General features: G+C 34.0%; 2 long non-coding RNA genes across 3 annotated transcripts; one reads left to right on the plus strand and one right to left on the minus strand.

Annotated features, from left to right (window-relative positions):
* Window positions 1–3,810: 3,810 nt before the first annotated feature.
* Window positions 3,811–21,147, plus strand: LOC109192169. The gene is made up of 3 exons (XR_002056062.1): window positions 3,811–3,824; window positions 19,121–19,124; window positions 20,994–21,147. It is a non-coding gene; the product is annotated as an uncharacterized LOC109192169 (long non-coding RNA).
* On the minus strand, window positions 15,625–16,969 carry LOC109192170. Of its 2 annotated transcripts, none has more exons than XR_002056063.1 (4): window positions 16,954–16,969; window positions 16,779–16,841; window positions 16,192–16,277; window positions 15,625–15,678 (listed from the first exon to the last, which is right to left on the minus strand). It is a non-coding gene; the product is annotated as an uncharacterized LOC109192170 (long non-coding RNA). The 2 variants fall into 2 exon arrangements; XR_002056064.1 differs by having other exon boundaries at window positions 16,192–16,282.
* Window positions 21,148–22,837: the final 1,690 nt, after the last annotated feature.

The raw sequence follows: 22,837 nt of genomic DNA on the forward strand, positions 1-22,837 counted from the left end.
ACCGAACTGTCTCCATGATAATGTCAACCCATCTTCTTTCGAAACCCAGCTTCACCATTATAGCCTCGAGGAAGCCCCACTCTACATGGTCGTATGCTTCACTCATAACGACCTTTAAACTAACAACTCCTTCTTTCCCTTGGGTTTTCCGGCGTAGGTAATGATGGGCCTCATAAGCTAGCATTATGTTGTCCGTAATGAGACACCCCAAAACAAACACACTCTGGGCATGCGAGATTATTCCCTCCTATAATGATTTTAGCCTGTTTGCACAAACCTTTCCTGCAATCTTGTAAACCACGTTACATAGCGCTATCGGCCGTAAGTCCTTCATACTTTCTGGGGTTGTTTTCTTTGGGACCAAGACAATAAAAGTTTCATTAGCCTTTGTTGGGAGGGAAGTTGTTTGAAGGAAATTCCTGCAAAAAGAAGTAACTGCTTCCCCAACAATATTGAAAAAAACCTAGACCTAGCTCATCTGGTCCTAGAGACTTATCCGGATGCATCTGGAAAATGGCTTTCTTCACTTCCTCCATGTTCACTGGTCGTAGCAGCAGTAGATTATCCCGTGCACTGATTCTTGGCAAAATGGCATCAATTATCTCGGCCATATCCCTTTGATCCGACTCAAACAAATTTTCAAAATAGCTCTGCATAATATGCCCAATTTCTTCCTCCCTCTCGGACCAGTTCCCATCCTCATCTTTTAGCCTTTTAATTTTATTCCTTATTTTCCGTGATTTTACAAAATTGTGGAAGAACTTACTGTTTAGGTCGCCGCATTTGTACCAATGTTCCTTCGTCCTTTGCTTCCAAAAGAGGTGTTGCTGCTGTAGTAAGTGAAGGAGCTCTCTTTCAGTATTAGCATAATCCACCATATTGTCCTCATCACGGCGTAGGCGAAGAAGTTCCATCCTCCGTTTACAATTTTCAATCCGACGTTGGAAATCTTTGTTATAGGTCTTCCCCCAACACCAGATGTCCTAGCTACAATATTCAATACGCATAAGGACATCCAAACCCATCGTGCGTTCCCAACTGTGGGCTACTATCTCGCGGCACTTATCCTCTCTTAACCACATATTATCACCAAGGAAACGCTTCCGTCGATAGCCACTTACCGTAGCCACCGGTGTTAGCATCAAGGGCCAATGGTCACTATACGGGACAACCAAAGACGTTGTTGCCCTGTCAAACATAGTGAGCCAATTATCCGAGACTAGAATCCTATCCAGCTTTTCCTCTATCATGTTGCTTGTTCTCTGTAACCGTTCCCAGGTGAATTGATTGCCACTAAAAGGGAAATTTTGCAGTCCACTGTCAGCAACCGCATCACAGAAACCATTTAGCAATCACGGTGGATGAGGGGCACGCCCACGTTTCTCTTATGATACATAAGATCGTTGAAGTCGCCCATAATTACCCATAGCATAGGACTTTGACTCGCAAGATGACGGAGCAATTGCCAAGCTTCCCTTCTCTGTGATCTCTCGGGGTAACCATATTATCCCGTGTAGCGCCAAACCGGGCTGCCCTCACTTATACTCAACGTTGTATCTATGTAATTGCTGCTATAAGAAGTAATTTGGAGGTTCACTATGCTAGTCCACAACATTGCAAGGCCCCCACTATGCCCAACTGCATCAACTGTAAAAACATTGCCAAAACCCAACTGTACTCGCACCATCTCTATTCTGTGTTTGTTAACGAAGGTTTCCATTAAGAAAACCACTCTTGGCCGCTTAGCGCGAACTAAGTCCGCAAGAACTCGAATCGCCGTAGGGTTGCCAAGCCCCCGACAATTCCATGCCAATAGACTCATATTTCTTGGCGGGCTTGCGAAGCAAGACTCGCTTTCTGGCCGTTTTTTGGAACCCCATCTTCAGTCTCCATATCACTCTGAGCAGCCTCCCTAGACGTACTGCCCCCATCAACTCTCTTCCTCTTCAAATCAGACGCCACATACATAGGTCCTTCCTCATTGTTTGCCAGAATATCATTCGCAAACATGTCAGGCGTTTTCCATTCCTTACGCTCAGCATCCAATTCAGGTGCTACCTGATGGACAATTTAGTTATAATGTCCTCGCAAGTGCACGAGTCAATTGTAGTTTAAGCGTGCAAAGCAAGGGTCGAACCCACAGGGAATTGATACGATACAATTTAATAACTAAACTTAAAAAGAGTAATTGACTTAATAATGTAAGGTACGTGAACCAAATTACAATCAAAATTAATTAAACAAGAGAAGTAAGATAATAAAACGTCGTAGAAAACAAAATAAAAAAGATAAATAATTAACCCCGAAATGAACATCAATGGAATGAAGGCTAGAAACATAAATCAATTAGCAATTCATTATGATTAACAATAAGTGGCAGATGACATCAAAGTTTTAATTACTAATTGCAATCAGCAACATCATTAAGCATTGGGCATGGGAATTAAGCATTATCATGGTAAGTATGCATCATCCACGTAGCAACACAACACAGTACATACTCATAAAATTGAAATTAAGAAATTGCCAATTAATAATTAAAGAAAGTTTAAGTTGAAAAGGTGATTACTAATTATGATTACAAGAAACAGATTGGAACACAATTTAAGGACAAAAGAGAAGGAACCAGATTAATGTTGCTGTCTAAGAAGAATCGCCGAAGCCTAAAAATTGAATTCTAACCACAGAGTAGTGCGAAGGAGGAAGAATCGCCGAACAGAAACAGTTGAACTTGCTATTGTCGTCCAGAAAGTGAAACTAAGAAACTTGCTAATCTGGAAATTGAGTTGAAGCTGCCCAGAAATCTGCCGCCGATCGGAATTCTCAAACGCCACCACCGGAATTGGTCCGGGGCAAAATTGATGCCTTCCTCTTTCAGAATCGTCCTCTTTTATACTACCTCCTCACCAAAATTCTTCCGCAATTCTACCATAAATTGCTCTGAATCCCTTGGTTCAATTCCGCAGGAGAACGCGAGCCACAAATCACCATTGAAGACCATTCTTCCAACGCTTGCTGTTTAATCGGATCGCCCAACGAATCGGCTGTCGAGACGGACTGATGCCAAACAAATCGGACGTTGCTCTTTCTGGTCTCTCGCCCGTCTACTACTATTTATGGGAAGAACGAACAAGGAAAATGGGATTAACCTATTTAATTCACTAAACTAATATAATAATAATAATTTTTTTTTGAAATAGAAAACTTAATTCATTCGATCATTGACAAGAATAGGAACAAGATAATGGGGTGGTAAATCCAACCACTCCCCAGGACCTGACACAGAAACGGCCTCCCGTGCTATAGCATGAGCTGCACGATTCGCAGATCGCCTAACACAACTGAAGTTAACCCCGTTAATCAATGAGGCAACTTGTTTTACATCATCCACTATAAAACCAAAAGCAGAATAAAAAGAGTCCGAGTACAAAGCATAATAACATAACTGTGAGTCTGTCTCAACATCTACCTCTCCCAAACACAAACTTTAACTCAACCAAATTTTATTAATAAAATATAAGAAAAATTAAAGATTAACTAAATATTATCTTATTAATTCTAACAAAGTTTATTAAAAATAATAACATAAATAATGTTTATCAAATTTCCCCACACTTATTTATTTGCTTGTCCTCAAGCAAAGACGTTATTAACAGGAAAAAAAAATCAAAAATAAAACCAACTTTAAATTGAGCTTTACCCAAATATGCTTTCAAATTTATTTATCTCAATGCAAGGTTAGTGCCAACTCAAAGAATGTATAAAACATTTGACTAGAAATTAAAAACTTTAACAACTAAAATAAATATAAAACGTGTGCTCGTGTGCTGACACCCCTTATATGAACTATACAAAATCTCAATAAAATAAATATGAAAATTTCACCAAATGTAACCTAAGCCAAATTCAGAAATATTCTATTACAGTGCAGGTGCAAAACATGAAGGAAACAAGGATCGAGGCATTTATTAAAATTAAAATGCAAATGTTCGTCTCTTTCAAAGTTCACTCACTATTTTTCTATTTTGATTTTTTTCAAAGAGAACTTCCCCAAAAACCTCGCCATTTTACGCCAGACTTGTTTGGGTTTTCAATTTTGTGTGTACTCATAAACCGGACCACGACACTTATTTAATTATGGTACATGTGTATAGGTGACTGATTCAGCGGAGTAGAATCTCTGAATTTATTGCAAATAAAATAAATAAAATACTCTCATTTATTTTTTAAATCTTTTTTTTTTACCTCACTTATGCCATAAAGATGATCCTTGAACCAACACGCTACACCACAATTTATAGCACTCAAAAATTGTTTAAGAATTTGATAAAGGTAATATAAGGTGAAACTAACATATAAATCATCAAAGAAAATGCATAAAACACATCAGGGTATTGAGAATATAAATTATTAATTTTTTTTTATTTTTTTTTTGACTTACAAAATTATTCAAAATATAAAGAAATTAACAACTAGCCACATGCCATAAACACACTCAGAATTGACAAAAACCTGCATTATTTCTATCAACGAATATTTAAAAGACTCATAAGGGTAAAGTTCAACTAATGCTAGAATTTTAAAATAAAAAGGTTTAAGAAAATGAACATAAGAAAATTAAAAATTTTGAAATTCTTTAGTTTTCTGTGATTTGTGGGTAGAAGAAAATTAAAAATTTTGAAATTTTTTAATTTTTTGTGATTTGTGAGTAGAACCCCTTCCCCACACTTATTTTTAACATTGCCCACAATGTTGTGAGAGGAAAGAAAAGAAGACAAAGAGAGTCCTCCTTTATTAGATTTTCTTTAGTAAAATTTTCATTTAGCCCTGCAATTTTAGAATAACGAGAAGAAACTGATTTATCAACGCCATTCAAAAGATTTTCTTTATGGAGTTTATCGAAACCCAACTTACCATCCTCTGCAAAATTCAACCCCTTAACTGCAAAACACTGGTTAGCTCTATCAAACAAATTCATAGACATAAAAATTTGAAACTGAATAGTTTCATCAAGCACATTTTTGGTCAATTTATCGTTTTGAACATCAAAAGGGATTGTGGGCAATTCTTGTCGTAGCACTGCACTTACAGGCACACAACTTTTGAGCCTATTTGGAAATAGAGTCGGGGGCATATAAGGCTTGGGTGGTACATAAGGCTCTTCTCCCTCAAAATCTTCATTTTGTATAGGGGTGGTTTCAAAGCTTTCATCAACAAGGATTGGGGGCACATAAAGCTTGGGGGGCACATAAGGATTATCAGATTTATGCAATTGAGGCTCATCATTTTCTACAATAATATCATCAACAACATTATGCAATTTTTCAATTATTTTAGTTTGTTTAGAAATGATATTATCTTCTGACTTGTTTTCATTGATATCACCAGTCTTAGTCTTTTCAGGTTGACTAGGTAACTTACCTGGCACATGCTCTTGCACAAATTTAGCAATTTTCTCTAAATGTGCTTCGATTCTTTTAAAGCAAGCCTCATTTTCTTGGATATTGTAACCCTGCATGAACTCCTGTAAAGTATCCTCCAAAGATGGTTTTTCAGGTTGGGGTGGGTCAATTGGTTGAAAATCATTTTGATTATTATTATCCCTATAGGGTGGAGGAAGTGCATTTATGGTTGTAGTTGTTTCTTGCGGTTCAAAAATTGGATTTTCAAAAAGTAATATTTCTTGCGGTTCAAAAATTGGATTTTCAAAAAGTAATATTTCTTGCGGTTCAAAAATTGGATTTTCAAAAAGTAATAGGTTTTCAAAAAGTAATATTTCTTTCTTTTTTCTATCAATATGATTGTCCAAAGGCAACAGTTTAGGATATAAAGAACGACGACCCTCCATCAAATAAATAAACAAAATAACAAAAATAAATAAACAAAGAAGTAAATAAAATCAAACAAGTAAACAAATAAATATATAGGATAATCAATAAAAAGTGAAATGGAGAATGTTAAACAATTATTAAGTACTTCTTTTGTTTTGAAGGTAATATTAAGAGGGGAAAAAAAAAACTTGAGTCGGATCAATTCAAATGCAAATTATTTGGAATTTAGGAAGCGAAAGAATTAAATTGGAAGAGAGAAAAAAAAAATAGCAAACAAAAGTATGGGAAAAGAAATTAAGATAGGGAAAAAAATAAACAATGAGAATAGGAAAACCAAAAAGAAATAGTAAGCAGTTTTTAACTGGACTAATGACTTGAATAAATAGCAATATTAAAAAGGATAATCAAACGACAATAATAATAAAGTGATAGAATTAAAGAATCAAGCAATGGGAAAAATAAAGAGAATAGTGAAAGTAAAAACAAGTATAAAGCACTTTTAAATGAACGAATTAATAAAATAAAATGCAAGATTAAAAATGAAAGAGAAGACAATAATGACGGGATAGAAAAAAAAAATATCAAGCAATCAACGAAAAAAGCAGAAAATTAAATTGCAAAATAAACAATTCCCCGGCAACGGCGCCAAAAATTGATGGACAATTTAGTTATAATGTCCTCGCAAGTGCACGAGTCAATTGTAGTTTAAGCGTGCAAAGCAAGGGTCGAACCCACAGGGAATTGATACGATACAATTTAATAACTAAACTTAAAAAGAGTAATTGACTTAATAATGTAAGGTACGTGAACCAAATTACAATCAAAATTAATTAAACAAGAGAAGTAAGATAATAAAACGTCGTAGAAAACAAAATAAAAAAGATAAATAATTAACCCCGAAATGAACATCAATGGAATGAAGGCTAGAAACATAAATCAATTAGCAATTCATTATGATTAACAATAAGTGGCAGATGACATCAAAGTTTTAATTACTAATTGCAATCAGCAACATCATTAAGCATTGGGCATGGGAATTAAGCATTATCATGGTAAGTATGCATCATCCACGTAGCAACACAACACAGTACATACTCATAAAATTGAAATTAAGAAATTGCCAATTAATAATTAAAGAAAGTTTAAGTTGAAAAGGTGATTACTAATTATGATTACAAGAAACAGATTGGAACACAATTTAAGGACAAAAGAGAAGGAACCAGATTAATGTTGCTGTCTAAGAAGAATCGCCGAAGCCTAAAAATTGAATTCTAACCACAGAGTAGTGCGAAGGAGGAAGAATCGCCGAACAGAAACAGTTGAACTTGCTATTGTCGTCCAGAAAGTGAAACTAAGAAACTTGCTAATCTGGAAATTGAATTGAAGCTGCCCAGAAATCTGCCGCCGATCGGAATTCTCAAACGCCACCACCGGAATTGGTCCGGGGCAAAATTGATGCCTTCCTCTTTCAGAATCGTCCTCTTTTATACTACCTCCTCACCAAAATTCTTCCGCAATTCTACCATAAATTGCTCTGAATCCCTTGGTTCAATTCCGCAGGAGAACGCGAGCCACAAATCACCATTGAAGACCATTCTTCCAACGCTTGCTGTTTAATCGGATCGCCCAACGAATCGGCTGTCGAGACGGACTGATGCCAAACGAATCGGACGTTGCTCTTTCTGGTCTCTCGCCCGTCTACTACTATTTATGGGAAGAACGAACAAGGAAAATGGGATTAACCTATTTAATTCACTAAACTAATAATAATAATAATAATAATAATAATAATAATAATAATAATAATAATAATAATAATAATAATACTAATAAAACACAAACTTTAACTCAACCAAAATTTATTAATAAAATATAAGAAAAATTAAAGATTAACTAAATATTATCTTATTAATTCTAACAAAGTTTATTAAAAATAATAACATAAATAATGTTTATCACTACCCAACGTTGCCCTGCTATCGGGGTATTCCTACGTGACCCTGCGCGAAGCCACGGCCCATAGGGTTTTTCAGCCTTGGTGTTTACCCCATTTGCAATTTTAGGGCAAACTCGATCACTATGCCCGATGATCCCGCAGATGAAACAGAAAGTTGGTAGCCTTTCGTACCTGAAATCAACTATGGCCCATGATCCATTGTCCTTTCTTAGTTTCATCTGTTTCTTTAAGGGTTTGGTAACATCTATAGCCACACGGACTCGATAGTAAGTCCTCATTGATCCCCCAAAGTTGTTATCATTTGTATATGCTAGAGTTTCCAGAAACAATTCGATTGCGGAGACAACTGCATCCGATCGTATAGAAAGTGTTTCCTCGTGCAAATTATTTGGCTAGATTGCATTGGTTGTTAGTATACCTATAGTTGGTTGATGACACCTTTTAAGTGTTGATTATTTATTCCTATTTGGTTGTTAGTATACCTATAGTTGGTTGATGACCTAGAATTGAATCCAGTGTAATTAATGGATGTACTCTCTTAGGATAAATCCACACACAATTGTTTATAGTCTAATCCCTTTTCCCCCACCCCTTCAAAGGCTTTCTCATTCACTTAAAGATTATACCGGATACAATAGGCATCAACATCAATTAACACCTTAAAATTTTTCTTTAGTGTTCATTTAAATTCCTTAAAAAAATTTAACAGAGACAAAGAAAGTTATGTAAAACTATCTCATTAATTGGATTTCAAAAGTGAGTTTAATTTGATACATTTAACCTACAAATACCTGTGTGTAATTCATTGAATTGTGGGGACTGTACTATTTTTCGCTTCTTCAATTACGTATTTCCGTCCATGTAAGGCGCACAGCTAGCTAATCTTCCATAGATGTCTTGTTTACCTTTTTCACTGTTAGTTCGTCACTCCTTTTCAGCCAAACATCGTGCGCCAGTTACAACTTCACATTTGCTGCACCTTAATTGCAAGTTTGTAGGAATTGTAGATGACAAAAACTTGAAAATGATGTATGTGCTGAATGCTGATAAATCTGTTTTTGGCCTTATTTGTAAATTGATCCATATATATATAGGGATGGGTTTGCTGGAAATTATTAAATTTTCGACCACTTGAAAGTGATCTTAAATCAAGTTGAAAGTAAAAATTGGTCGGAAATAGCAACAAAGGTTTTTCCGGATACTAAAAGTGGTCGGAACAAGGCTTTCGACTTGATTTAAGTTCACTTTCAGGTGGTCGAAAATTTCATAATTTCTAGCAGTGGGTTAGGCTTCCGGTGCAGTTGACGCATCTTAAGCATTAAAATGGTGCACCTTAAGTACACAAATCACCACGCACCTTAAGCACACAACAAAGCACCTTAAGAACACAAATCACGCACCTAAGTTTTTAAAATGGCTCACCGTAAGTTTCACACAACTGAAGCACCTTAAGCATACAAATCACGCACCTTAAGTTTTAAAAACTACTCACAATAAGCACAAAATCCATGCACCTTAAGCACAAAACACACTCACCTTAAGCACAAAAATCACGCACCTTAAGCATAAAACACAAGCACCTTAAAGACAAAACGCACGCACCTTAGGCACAAAAATCACGCACCTTATGTTTCAACAAATACCCACAGTAAGCACACAACCCACGCACCTTAAGCACAAAACTCAAGCACCTTAAGCTCAAAAATCACGCACCTTAAGAAGAAAAACCACAAACCTTAAATTCGACCTAGATGCAAAAATTACCAAATTGACACCACATTTTAAAAAAAAAAAAAAAAAAAAGAAAATTGATAATCCTAGATGTTGATTTAAGCAAAATCAATAGCTCCGATTTAACCGCACAACTGCACCTGAACCTATATATATATATATATATATATATATATATATATATATATATATATATAATATTTTTACTTTACCAACACGTTTTGTATTCTGTGTTTTTCGTGCAACCCAAATCATATTAATTAGACTAATATTTGAATTAATCAACCTAATTAAAAGTGGGGAAAATAGCATTGTTAGTCCTTCCGTTATGATCAAAATGTAGAATTAGTCATTCAATTATTTTAAGTGTGAATTTAGTTCATCAATTATTATTAAAGTGGTGAATTTTTTATTTTTTTTTGAAAATAACGTCATAATTTTATTAAATCAAAGATTCAATACAAGAAGGAATAGAATTAAGCCAGACAGAAGGACCAGTAGATGAATGAGCAGCTCTAGCTATAACATGAGCCAGCTTATTCACTGATCTAGAAATATAATGAATGGACACTACTTCAAAGTGTCGTTTGAGATCACGGCATTGGCTAAGAACGCAACCCGTACAAGAATAATCCATGGCCGAGCTATTAAAAATGTGACAAACCATTTGACAATCACTGAAAAGCACGATCTTCTGTAACCCTTGTTCAATCGCCCAAGACAACGCTTCCTTTATAGCCATCGGCCCATCGCCACCGCCAAATGCACGTCATTAAGGCAGCGAACCGAGGCATTCTTCGCAGCAAAATAGTTTCCATGGCTATCCATAATAACCGCCCCAACGCTTGCATAATCCTGCTCATAAAACACCGCTGCGTCAACATACACTGCAAATCCGTCAGCTAGAACCAACCGTAGATGATTCAAATTAGGGGGTTGCCTACTTTCACGTGCATGGCTAACATCCAACGCCTGTAACTCGTTCAGAAGCCTCATCACCTCCAAGCACACTGCTGAGTCACTCCAGGCTTTATTGTTTCTCTCACGCCATATACACAAAGTGGTGAATTTGTAGCAATACCTAACTTAATAAAGTGACTAATTTGGTCTTTTAAGGATTAGGTCCGCCACCCCACTTTGATAGTAAAGGAAAGATTAATATGCATCACAAATAATTGAGGAATTAAAATTTTCTTTTTTGAGTACGAGGAATTAAATATATAATTTAGTCATAGTCATAGACTAAAAGTGTCATTTTATCTTAAAATTATCTGATTATTTATTTAATTAGTCTAATTAATTAATTAAGATAGTTAAATTTGAATCAATGTGCCTACCTAACTTGTTATTGGGTTAATTAGTCTAATTAATTAATTAAGTTAATTAATTACCAAAGCTCGAGTCTCAATTGCTTTGGCCCAATTCCCAAGACATGGCAAATTATATCGTGCACCGCGGTGCATTATTATGCACCGCGCATCAAAACGACGTCGTTTTGTTTAATGAAAAGAAACGGCATTCGTTTCCCCCCATTCCGCACCCTTCCGCAAAAAGTAAATATGTTGTTCAGTTTCATTTTGTATACACTGCAGTTTCAGTTCAACACAACTACAGTTTCATTTCGATATAACTACAGTTTCATTCGATATTTATAGACTCAAATATGTGAAAATGTTATTTAATTTTATTTTATATACACTTTAGTTTTATTAAAACACAACTACATGATCATTTTGATATAATTACAGCTTCATTGTACAGGCAAATTATTGCCTGGACCATGGTCCAGCCAAGTTGGGTGGACCATGGTCCAAAACGACGCCGTCTCTCCACTTAAGGAGAGACGGCGCCGTTAGATACGCGACACACGTCGCGCATCTTTAAAAAAAAAAAAAATCGGAACGTCTTCTTCGCATCTTCGACATCGTCTTCGCCATCTTCTGCGCGCATCTCCATCGTTTCCGACGCCACCTCCATCGCGAATTTCTTCTCTCCCTTTCTCTATGCGAATTGTTTCTTCGCAATTTGTCTTCGTGAATTGTTGTTCTCCGTGATTTCATTCTCTCTGCGATCAATTGCTCATCTCTTCGCAATTTGGCATGGTCCACACAGCTTCTTGCTTCTCTATCAACATAATGGATGCTATGAATTCAAATTCGATAATGAATTACAGGTCTTTACATGCGATTTAGGTGATGTGAATGCTTTGGTTGTTGTTGAATTGATTTTTGCAATTGATGTTGATCATAGACATGCAATTCTATATTTTTCGTGTTACGATAAAGTATTTGCATGTTCTACTGTGAATATTGGAATTCTGATTAAGGTGCATTACATTAGGTACATTATTTTAATTCATAGGGTACATTATTTTAATACATAAGATACATTATTTCCCCATGTTAAATTTTGGAGGCTTTTATGTAGAGCTGTCAAAACGGGCCAGCCCGGCCCATATGGGCTGGCCCGTCTCGGGTTCAACTGAAAACGGTACGGGATGGGCCAACCCATTTTCCCACGGGTTGGGATTTTCCCAACCCAACCCGTGTAGGATGGGTTGACAGGCTAAACGGCCAGCCCGTCAGCCCGTTTATTCTTTTTTTTTTTTTTTTTTTTTTAAATTTACGTGATTAAAATATTTATTATTATATTGCTTAGGAATTGAACCCATGACCTCTAAATTAGTAACTAAGACTATTTCCAATCAATCACATTAACCATGATTAACAAATATGTATATTTATATATATACAAATATGTATATACACATACGACATATACACATATAAAATTAGATTTTAGTTTTTAATATGTAATTATAATTTATTTAATTTATATTTAATACTAATATATTTTACATTAATATTTTTTATTTTTAATTATAATATATATACTATTAAGTTATAAAGTTTATAAGATATATAATTTATTACTTTATGTAGTTTATATAATAAATAAACTTTAAATTAATATTTATATAACGATACAATTAATTGTATTAATTAATATAGATATATATTTAGTAATGCTTGTGAATGATGTAAATAGATATATAATTATATTGAAATGTTTAGCATGTGTTCTTAGTGTAATTGGTTTCAATAGTAATGATTTGATAATAACTTAAATAAAAGGTCAAAGGTTTAAGTATTGTTAGCAACAATGTTTTTAAATATTAATAAAATACCCAATTATGCAACACATTTAGAAGTGGGGTGGGTGGGGATACGGGTTATACGGGCCGGCCCGTGTAACCCACGGGCCAACCCGTGTAACCCGTATCCCCCACGGGTTGGAAACGGGACGGGCTGAAAATCCTCCAACCCAGCCCGTGAAAAATACGGGTTAAACGGGCCCAACCCGACGGGTTGGGCCCGTTTTGATAGCTCTACTTTTATGTGAATTTTGAGTTCTTCGTCTAAAAAAAAAAAAAAAAAAAAAAAAAAAGATCTGTATTGAAACTGAGCTTCAAACCGTAATATTCTTTATAAACGTCAAACCCAAGAAATCTTCTGTATTGAAGAGGTTTTGTTTTTCATACTTAAAATACAAATCTTGCTTGTGCCACTCTTATGGGAATTAAAGGTCTTTTGTTCCACCTTCTGAATTGTAATGATTCAATGTCAATGATGAAAACCTTTGATCATACATTGCTTTTCTTGGCCTTAGTTTCATAAGCATTGGAAACGAGAATAATTTCATTAATTTCTTTATAGGTTCCACTCTTATTAGGCTATTAAACCATGTGCTATATTGATATTTGTCACTAAGAAATCAATAAAATTCTTAATTTGCATGATCTGCATTTTATCTTGAGGTGAGATGTAACAAGTGAATTTCTGAGTAATGACTTTCCATAACCTGATTACCAACAAGTTTCCAGATCTTTTATGTCTCTATAAACACAATATGCATGGTCATTTTAATTTACTTTTTTCCCTCACCTGCAAATTCAACACAATATGCATTTGAGCTTTTTCTATGTAGAAGCTAAGATGAATACTAATTAATTTTCCAACTAACTCAGTCTTTCTGCTAAGCTATGATCTGATATAGTATGTAGATCATTCATTACATTTCAAGCTAATATCATATTTCTGATTGAGGTACATTATTTATGTGCATTAGGTACATTATTTATGTGCATTAGGTACATTATTTTAATACATAAGATACATTATTTTAATGCATCATTTATGTGTACTACATTCTGCTGTACATATTGTGTTTCTGACTGAGGTACATTATTTATATGCATTAGGAACATTATTTTAATCCATATGGTACATTATTTTAATGCATCATTTATGTATACTTTCTATTGTGTATTCAGATCATTCTTTTAGTGGATATCTTATTTCTTTGTAGAGCATGACTGGATTTATTAGGTGCACCACACCCCCCTCTACTTAGAAATCTGATATTCACTAAAAATAATATTGAAGCTGGTAGAAGAAAGATTGAAGGTGAGACTGGTCGTATTTTCTTTGATGACTTTGAAAGATCCTTGGAAAGCGGTGGTATACAAAGTCCTTTACGAAGTGGTGCCAAAGGCGACCGTAATCCAGGGCTAATTAGTACAGTACAAAAAAGGTATAACCAAGCAAGAAGTCGGAAGAATCATGTAAAGACGGTTGAATTTAACACAAAGGCTATAGTCCAATTTCTATGCAGTAAATTGTTTATGATATTGTTGGTAGTGGGTATCTAATTCATCCTAGTGGCAATATTAGTTCATAATTGGTTTGTTTCAGGTCTAAGTCTCAAAACAAGTCAAATGATAATTAGAAGAAGTTGCACTAATTTTGTTTACTTATATATGCACTTACATATTATGAACTTGTTTTTTGCTTTGTGAGTTATTACAAAAAGTATTTGCACTTGACCGATTATGAACATATTTTTTTTTGTTTTATGCATTAATAAAATGTTCCATTGTTAAGGTCACATGTATTCATGAGCTGACCATCACTTGATTTGGTAATGTACTCGGTGGGTTAGACTAATGTACCTTATGCTCTAAAATAATGTACCCTATGAGTTAACAAAATGTATCCTTATTACGGTCACATGTGTTTATGAACTTACCATCACTTGATTTGGTAGTGTACTCTGTGGGTTAAAATAATGTACCTTATGCCCTAAAACAATGTACCCTATGAGCTAATAAAATGGATGCTTCTTAAGGTCACATGTGTTCATAAATCGACTATCACTTGATTTTGGTAATGTACTCTATGGGTTAGAATAATGTACTTTATACTTTAAAATAATGTACCCTATGAGTTATCAAAATGTATCTTAGTTAAGGTTACATGTTCATGAATTGACCATCATCCCCATCCCCGAAACACCAACCTCGTCCCCGTCCCGGCGGTGAATAAGGGGAGGGGTTTTCCCTTCTTTGTCCCCATTTCCAAAAATTTTCCCCATCCTCGTCCTCATTGGGGATACGGCATCCCATACAATTACTTGATTTGGTAATGTACTATGTGGGTTAGAATAATGTACCCTATGAGTTAATAAATGTATTCTTGTTAATTTCACATGTATTCATGAACGGCCCAACACTTGATTTGGTAATATAATTTGTGGGTTATAATAATGTACCTTATTCTATAACAATGTACAATAGGGATAATATTACATCCTCCCAAATGCTCTGTCGGGCCGGAGTGTGGGGGGGCCCTTAGGGTTGGGGTTCAGCCTTTTGGAAGAATATTTATGAAATAATGTAATTTGAATATTATAACATAAACTTTTTATAACAAAATAAAATATTTACAAAATAGGTTAAGACATATCAATATCAACTTTTCTTCCTAATAGTCAATTACCACTATTAAATTGACACAAAAAAAACTGTCAATTACCACCATCAAGTTTTCCTTCCAATCATTCAATCATGTATTTGTTTACTTATGATGCAGATAGATAATGTACTATATACACCTAATCTTTATGCACACAAATAATGTACTTTATGAACAAAAACAATGTACCCTATGAACAAAAATTATGTACTTTGTGCACACGTAGAACCACTGCTGCAAATTTTGGAGTATTTGAGTTGTTAGGAATTGTTAGACCATCCCTATAACCTTCTTATTGTCCAATCACAACCTCTTCATCTTTAATTGGAACCACCGACTGAAGAACCTGAATTTCAAATTAAATGAATCAAATGAAATTGAAAATCTTGTTAATCATAAGCCAAGCATTGGCAACAAAGAAAACACAATCAGATACTTATGTATATATAACACAAAAAGTATACATACATATATACATACAGGGCCGTATTTTAAGTTTTTGTGGCCCTGTTCTGGTAAATAAATGTGGCCCTACCAAAATAACAATTTTTAAAACCAATACATGCAAGTTTCGAACCTTTGACCTCCAAGTTAAAATATAATAAATACAAATTCTTACCATCTCTTCATAAAACCTTTTAAATTTAATTGAAAACTTTTTATTTTTATTTCTAAATTAGCTAGGTAAAAATTAAATATTGAACCTCTAAAATTTGGGGCCCCCTAAAATTGGGGGCCCTGTGCGGTAGCCCAGCTTGCACAGCCTAAAATCCGGCCCTGTATACATAAGGTCATTCTTCAACATGCTTCTATGGAATAACATACATATTACAATACTAAAAGCATATCCAGAGCAAACCTTCACTTTCTAGTCCCGGATGTGCTAATGCTTTAGAGAAACGAGTAATAATCCCTAAATTTCTGCTTGAATAATTTACTAATAACCTGCTCTAAAACAACATATAAACAATGAACAATATTTTTAAATTTATGCACAACAAAATGTACAGATAAATCATGCATAAACATAATGTACTCTGTGGATTAAAATAATGTACCTAATGCACATAAATAATGTACCTTAATCAGAAACACAACTTTTAAATCAGAATGCACACAGAAATGATACATTAAAATAATGTACCGTATGTATTAAAATAATGTACCTACCGAACATAAAGAATGTACCACAATCAGAAACACAATATTCACATCAGAAAGAACACATAAATCATGCATTAAAATAATGTACCCTATGGATTAAAATAATGTACCTAACGCATATAAATAATGTACCTACTGAACAGAAATAATGTACCCTATGGATTAAAATAATGTACCTAATGCATATAAATAATGTACCTACTGAACAGAAATAATGTACCCTTATCCAACCAATTAAACAAACCATAGACATAATATATCAAAGTATTGCAAAAGACAAACCTGAAATTAATTCAACATCAATGGGAGAACTCAATTCAACATCAATCAAAGCATTAACATCTCCTATAATATTAAAAAACACAATATATATCAAAATAGCGTATAGTTGAAAATATACTTTATCAGTGTTGTTTGAATTCCTAATCGCAATGTATGTTTAGAATGAGATGTTTACCTTCAAGAAGCTCTTGTATTGTGCAGCAATGAAGTCTAACCATCGTCTTCCTCTGTGTTTGCAGTAGCGGAGATAGGTGTTCAGAGAGGAGAAGATAGCGTCCGAGAGGTGAGAGAAGCAGATTTTATATTGAAAAAAAAAAAAAAAATATGCGCGACGTTTGTCGCGCATCTAACGGCGCGTTTTGGGCCATGGTCCACCCATCTTGGCTGGACCATGGTCCAGGCAATAACAATTGCATTGTACATATATATACTCAAATATGTAAAATGTTATTCAGTTTCATTTTATATACACTGCAATTTCATTTTACCACACTATAGTATCATTTTGATATAACTGCAGATTCATTTGATAATATAAAAATAATACGTGAGGCAATGTCGATTTAGATATACTATAGTGTCAGTTGGTAATTAACATACAAAAAAATCGCACTCCGTTAACACTAATAGCGCGCCGTTTCTTTACTTTTAAAAAACAAAAAGGCGTAGTTTTTAACCACAGTGCACACATGCACCGCGATCCACAATATAAAAATCCCTAAGAAATATTCCCGGCGTGAGCATATGAGACGAACAAGTGGCGTTTGGATTACATAAACATGTGAATTGTGTGAGATAATGAATTTGGATATGTTTGTGGTCAGATACATTTTGAATATATTTTTATATTAATTAATATATTTAATTAAATAATACGTAGTAGTATCCTAATAATAAATAGTGTTCTTCATTTGCATTTATCGCATGGTTCGTTTCAAAGAAAATATTATGAATTAAATATTCATCACTGAAGTCTGAAGATGCCATTGAATCTGAAAGCTCTTAAAAGAAAATATAGGAAAAAGTGTCAAATTGACCCCTTAAATCGAGTGTATAGTGCAATTGGATTTCCATTTATTATTATTTTAATTAATTTATAATAAATAATATTTTTAATAAAAAAATAAAATAAGAACACGTGTCAATACCGTATGCATTTAACCTAATAAACAAGTCAACTTGAACTCAATTGAACAATTTTACAGGTTTAGAGGACTTGAATGAAGTTTTTTTTTTCACTTAGGAGACCCAATTGCACTATCCACTCGACTTAGGGGGCCAATTTGATACTTTTTCCAAAAATATATAAACAGGATTTTCCTTCGAAAAACACATTATATAAAAAGTATAAATTCAAAATGTATATTTGTACAAGCTGTTCAATGTCCGGCTTCCTTAATACTATAAAAAGTATACACATACCGTTTCAAAGTTAATATTTTGGTTAAAAAATATTTGAACCATTAATCTCAAAGTTAAAAATTAATAATAATTTGTTACTAAGTTAAAAAATTATAAAAGACTTGTAATATTATTTGAACTTGTAATATAAAAAATTTATAAAATAATTGTAATGTTTGTAATATCATTTGAACTTGATTTTTTATATCACTAAATTATGTTAGATTAATAATTTTATTAATATATTATAAAAATTGATAACTTATACAACGTTTTTTGTGTAACAGTTGTAAGATTTTCCTAATAATATATATTATATATTACGGAGTATATATTAGGGTATTTATTAAGTGGTGCAAGTTGACTAGGCTTATTAAGTAGTTTGATTAGAAGTTGTTAGTCAATTAGACTTTGTGCATAATATAAATTTGGATTGATGGGATACAAGATTATCATTATATAGCACATTCAGTTACGGTACTCATACTGCTCAGTAGACACCAATACACCATGATGAGAGTCAAGTATGAGGCAAAATATGGCTAACGGTCTACCGTTCATGAAACAACACAACAAGAACATCAATTGTGGCTGAAGATCATTAGATCAATATTGCTTCCGCTTCCGCCTATACGATGTCAGGTTTCTCGTATACTATTATTCTATATCGTTAGATTATTCATATCTAACATTTTGTATCAGAGCCTTTATAATCTCTGTCTGGTTGATTGTTTTGCCTAAAACAATATTAAGTTAAGTTTCATATACATCAAGTTTTTGTATACGTTTTGTATATTAATTTTTTGAAATATACATACAAAATATATTTATTTAGTTAGGATATAATTAAGTAATTTAGTGTGTAACAGTGTGATGGAAACATAGATGCATTTGTTTGTTGAGTGCCTTAATGGAATTAGTAGGTTGAGCGGTGGCAGAAGCCGAGTGAGGGCACATTCAAATAAAAAATGAGTTAATACCCAAAATCGTCCTCAACTATAGTGGTTTTTCTCAATTTCGTCTTAAACGACTTTGGTGACCTAATATTGTCCCAGACTTTTGTGTTTCGCTCAATTTAGTCCTAGACTTTTGTGTTTTTGCTCAATTTAGTCTCTCATTTGTTATTCTGTCCATTTGGTGTTAAATAAATAGACAATTCAGTAATTTTAATATTGGCATCTCTTTACTCATATAGACATGTGAACTGCGAAATCCCTTTTTTTTTACTAATTACTCCCAGAATTACTCCTAAAACTGCAAATATAAAATTTGATTTGCAGGTCCGGGAGTAATTCTGGGTGTAATTCGTACAAGAAAGAGGAATTTCGCACTTCACAAGTTGAAAGTAAAGAGAGATCAATATTGACATTACTGAATTGTCCCTTAATTTAACACCAATTTGACGGAATAACAAATGGAGGACTAAATTGAACGAAACACAAAAGTCTGGGACGATATTAGGTCACCAAAGTCGTTTAGGACGAAATTGAGAAAAACCACTATAGTCGAGGACGATTTTGGGTATTAACTCAATAAAAAATTAACTGATGTAGCGATTTGTGTCGGATGGGAGGTGTATGTGGTTGGGGTGGGTGGTAACTGGTAAGTGACTCAAATGGGGAATTTTATTCTGCTAAAGGAATGAGTTGGGAAAGGGTTTTCATGCCCAAAGAAGCAGAGGCGCCCAGTATTTGTGAAGCTTTGAGTTGGAATAAGGGTTTGAGATTGGATCATCTTGATGTTGAAACTGATTCCCACCAAGTTTATTTTGCTTTAAATTCTTTCCGCCTTCCATTCTTCTTTAGGCTTGATTGTAGATGATGTTAAGGAAACGATTATGTGTCTCATTGATATATGTTTCACTTTTTCCAAATAATCTATGAATCGTGTTGCTAATATTGTTGCTAGGGTGGGCGTTTCTCTGTCATATTGTGGCGAGGGGCTTCATACACCGTACCGCCAAGAGTCCATTGTGGATATTTTGATTGATGATTTAATGCATTGATTTCTCCTCTTAAAAAAATAATAATAACTTACAAATATTATAAAATGTATTACAATTTTATTTGATTTTGTCACTAAATTACGTTAATTAGACAGATAAATTTTAAAAATTATAAAAGACTTTTAATTTGCGTTTGCTCTTTATTTTTATCGGGTTTGCTCTTAATATTGAGAAACACTAAATGCATATGTATTATCAATAATTTAGAGAAACAAAACCCACATAGTTCTAATTATGCTAGCATCACTAGTTTTATATGTAGAATTTCACGGAATAGGTGTATCTAAACTAAAATGTCTTTTAAAAAAAATATGTGCATACGATATTTTAAAGTATTTTTTTTGTTTTGTTTTTGTTTCTGTTGTATCTAAGTCATTTATCACATTTTCTAATCAATCCAACAAAATCACTGAAACTTTAAACTAAAGTATTTCTTGAACACATAAATTTAGAATATGGGTATAACATCTTGTTAGGAATAATTGTAGTTAGATTTTGATAAGGCAAAGTGGATTGTATTTTGAAAAATTAATTACCCAAAAATTTTATTGTAAAAGTGTATTAAAAAATAGTCAAAGTGTCAAAATTTGGAAGAATCCTTGAAGTGACGCAAGAATCGGTTGAAGATGAAGTTACCAATCAATTCTGGGAAGAATTTTAAGTTTGAAGCATAATTAAGATAAAAGGATTTTTGAGAAAAGATTGGAGAACTAGATCGAAAATTTATGACAGTAAGAACTCTATAGATTCAATGTCACATTCCGTAAAGATTTATGATACATGTATAGGATGTACTCAATGTGTCTGAGCCTGCCTTACTGATGTATTAGAAATGATACCGTGGGACGGATGTAAGGCTAAACAAATTGCTTCCGCTCCAAGAACATAGGACTGTGTTGGTTGTAAGAGATGTGAATCCGCTTGTCCAACAGATTTTTTGAGTGTCCGAGTTTATTTATGGAATGAAACAACTCGCAGTATGGGTCTAGCTTATTAATATGTTCTAGAAAACTATACCGGAATCCATTTCATTTTTTACTGAAAACCCGTGCCTCAAATATTTTTATTTTCGAGCACGAATTTTGTGGGCCAAGTGTATCTTGCCTTTACCACGAATTTTTTTCCTTGGTTAACAATAATTGTCGTTCTTTCAATATTTGCGGGTTCCATCGGAAAGGAGCAAAGATTAGAGTCGGAGTAAAATAAGATGAACAAAGTCAGTAGAAGAGGTAATAACCAAAGGTTGGAGAAGAGCTTGAAAAAGGGAGGTGAGGAGTTCGAATCTCTCAGGAAGTAAATAAAATTCAATTGAGCTAAGGAAATAAGCTAAATGTTCTTATGAGCTAAGGTTTGCTTGTTGAGCCAAGATTCCAATTGAGCTAAGGTTTGCTTGTTGAGCCAAGATTCCAATTGAGCTAAGGTTTGGTTAAAGAATACGCTGGAAAGGAAACAAACAATGGTTTGAGCTAATGTTTTTAATGAATGAGCCAAGGTTGTTAATGAATGATCCAAGGTTTTTAAGGAAATAAGCCTAGCTTTCCTAAGAGCAAAATTGAAGATTCAGTTGAAGCAATCAAATTAAATCAAAATTTGGGATTTGAGGAGATAATCGAGAAGACCAAATTTATCAGCTAAGGAATCAAGAAACCGTTGAAAGCAGCCAAGGATCACCGCCAAGAATGAATTTAAGCTATAATAAAGTTCTAGAGATTCTTGCAAAATCAGAAAAAATCTTACAAAGTCAAAAATCAACCTAATATTTGAGAAAGTAGCAGTATTAAAAATTCAACATATCAAATCACTACTACAAGATCAACGTACACAATTCAAATTTGAAATTATTTATTTCCAACGTACAATTTTGAAATTACAGCTATAAAAGGAGATGAAGACTTGATGAAGAATGACATAAGAGTGTTGGAAAAAATAGTTTAAAATGGCATGTTAAGTGGCTATTTTGTGGTATAATTATCAGTGGGGTCCGCTTCCGATTTGGGTCCGGTCAAAGTGGATTCGGATTCTTCGTAGTGAGACGAAGAGATTGATATATTGTACGCTCAAAACGGATAATGGGTGAATGAGATATTGATTCTCAAAGTAGACCCATTGAGTTGGAAAAATGAAGGGAAAAAGTGAAGCTTTTGTCCCACATTGGTTTGGGAAGAGGATTTGCCCCACTATTTATACAAGAGCACTTTTAAGGTATATTGAATTGTATAGCATAGAGGTTTTTCCTTGTGCACAGGGGGTGGGTGTAAATCAAATCCCAAAATGAGATTGAAAAGTCTTGGCTTGGCAGGCCTTGCGGGTTTAGTCCCAAGTTGGACTTGTTGTTTCGGCCTTGAAACTGATGGCGAGGCCTTGGGCCGAAACATCTTAAACTGGGTGAGGCCGAACCCTGTCTGGCACTCAAAAGTTCTGACTGTTGTGGAGATTAAATTCATCCGTTACGGAATTAATTTTCTATTAATTTCAATTTTTGAATTCTGAATTTAATTCTTAGGTAGTGGCCTGCTCTTATAACTGTTGCAAAGCTAGTTTTAATGTCAGTTTTAATTGCCAAAGTAAAGGCTATTCATCCCTTCAACCCTATACAAGAAAGAGTTGGACAGCAGAAAATTGACAACACAGAAATCATATTATCCTAGCCTCA

This window comes from Ipomoea nil, unplaced genomic scaffold (genome assembly GCF_001879475.1).
Source record: "Ipomoea nil cultivar Tokyo-kokei standard unplaced genomic scaffold, Asagao_1.1 scaffold1769, whole genome shotgun sequence".
NCBI classification, from domain to species: Eukaryota; Viridiplantae; Streptophyta; class Magnoliopsida; order Solanales; family Convolvulaceae; genus Ipomoea; species Ipomoea nil.